The following is a 2518-nucleotide window of genomic DNA, read 5'->3' on the forward strand; positions in this document are numbered from 1 at the left end:
GGCTGCGATGCTGTGTAGGGGGTGGCCACTTTCGTCTGCGGGGACACAGGAGGTACAACAGACAAGAAGGGCCGACCTGCAGGCTCCATTCGGGCCTATTGGTGACGGATTTTTAGTGAAAGTGGAAAGGGAGAAAAAGAAAAAGAGAGAGAGGGAGGGAAGGAGACAAAGAGATTATAAAGTCAAGGTCTAAATGTGCCAGTCATTAAAAATTAAGTGGCAGATTACAGCATGCAGGAAGTATTAGCAAAACAATGTAGCAAGAGACAATTCCATACACTGACAAGCCTGCACAGTGCCATCTGACTGGGCAGGAAGGGAGGAGAGCTGGCAAGAATTGGTGGAGCCAGGTCTGCTCCAAGCTAGGCTGAATGTCAGGGAGAAGATACACCGGCCTTGTCACTTCTCGGGACAGGCAGCTGTACCCAGTGAGAGTTGCTGGTCCTCCTCTAGGCAAGCATGACGACCTGAACAGAACACTCCCGGGGCACCACAGGACATGATAGAGGACATCAGGCAGAGCAAGAGACTCTGCGGGCATCTCCTCAGCTTAGTAAGACTAGAGTTAAACCATACATGGCCTCCCAGTGCATCTGTCAAGCCTTTACATCTGTTAGCTCAGGTCTTACACTGTTCAGTGTTAAAAAATGCCAAAATCCTTAACTGCTCTAAATCATGTGAAGAGCAAACTATGCAGGAATACTACTGAGAGCCTTCCACTCCACATGCTCTGATAGCCAAGACTGGTAAGGAAAAAAATGAGGAAAAAGAGGGAGAACTGAGATTTCCTAGTAAAATTTCCCCAGAAGGAAATGTTTAGAGATCTGCTAAAGAAAGTTAGCTTGGGAAAGAAAAACTATACATACAGCTATTATATTAAGCAGGGAAAAAAAAGAAAGTCAGGGAAAAACTGACTAAGGTAAGGAGCAATGGGAAAGCAGCAGGCAATGTTTTAGTCTACTCATTGGGCTTTGCTCAAGTTAAATTGATTCTCCAAAATTGTAAGCCCACATTCCTGTTAAAAATTAAAAAGATAATTGCATTACTCAAGTTTATAAACATCCCCCTAATACAAAGTGGTTTGGCTACAAGCCAGGTTGTGAATTTCACAGTGCACAGCATAGAAACATGCATTAGAAATGCAATACCAACATAGCAACTGACCACACTGAGTACTCTACTTCATTAGTACATACTTTGCCACAAGTTAGCCCAATTATGCTCATTTACACTCTATGAGCAGGTTTGCATATTGCTTTGTTCTAAACACAGGTGCACAGGGTTTCTTTAGGCACAGAAGGACACTAAAAAGATTAGAGTCAGAAACAACAGTGATTTCCAACACACATGGGGTGTGCCCTCTACCTGTCACATTAGGTCAAGAGTGTAACAGCTCTAGAAGTAAATCAAGGTGTCCACATAACAAAACAGGAGGGAAATCTTGACCTCTTACAAGCGTTAGTCTGCAAATTACCATTCTCTCAATCACCCAGGTTAATGAATTTTCAAGTAGCACCACCTGACCTTAATTGTGCCCTGTATAAGCCACCACGGGTGTGCTGACCTTAGCTGTGCTGAACTTCACTTTTGACACCTGAGACAGCAAAAGGCAACAGGAAAAATAAAAGCGGCATAAAACAGACAGAGAGGGAGACCAAGGCACAACAGAAGTGCTACCCCTGAATGGCAAGACCTTGGAGAATCTTGAATTTGTCACTGGAAGCACACACAGCAAGCATACATTTTAATAGCTATTGTAGCATCTCATTTGAAGTAACGTGTTCAAAATCTCACAGGCAAAATGAGGCATAATGACATCTTCACTGCCCAACTGTGAAGAATGTAAACACATGAATAAAATATTATTGGGCAAACAGCAATCTTTCAAAATATGAAGTGGTCAGATGCAAATTAAAAACTCAGGACATGGAAAATAATATTGTGCATCTTGGGAAGGGGAGCCCCTCCAGCCTCCACAGAATCAAATTAAATTTCCACAACATGAAACATGTTCAGTGATACTTTGTTTACAGAAGAACCTTGAAAGAGATCATTGTTGTTGTTCATCATTATAACTATGTGATGTCCTTCTGCATATCTTGAAAAATTACTTGTTCCATCCTATCAATTCATATTTGAAAAATGCATCTTCATGACTATCTGGAACTCTAAGAAATGCTATAAAAAGCATGGTATCTCTTTTTTTTAAATAACAACTTGGGCTTTTTTTTTTTTTTCAGCTGTTTTTCCTAAGAAAACAAGCTTTTGAAATTGAACTGGTTGCCATCTCTTTTTCTATGCCACTTGCTTTTGGATTGGTTACCAAATCAGTCAAATATGACAGACTGATAAAAATCTCAATATATTTGCAACTTCAATAAATTGTTTTGAAGTTACTAGCACCTGGTAAATGAGGGAAAAGCAGGCAGAACTCGCCCATTTTTAACTTGCTGAGCAGTTAGCCACTGGCCAACCAGTACAACATCCTGGCTGGCCAGCCAGCCCCCATTTCATTCCC

Source organism: Pterocles gutturalis, unplaced genomic scaffold (genome assembly GCF_000699245.1).
Source record: "Pterocles gutturalis isolate BGI_N339 unplaced genomic scaffold, ASM69924v1 scaffold49461, whole genome shotgun sequence".
Lineage (NCBI taxonomy): Eukaryota > Metazoa > Chordata > Aves > Pterocliformes > Pteroclidae > Pterocles > Pterocles gutturalis.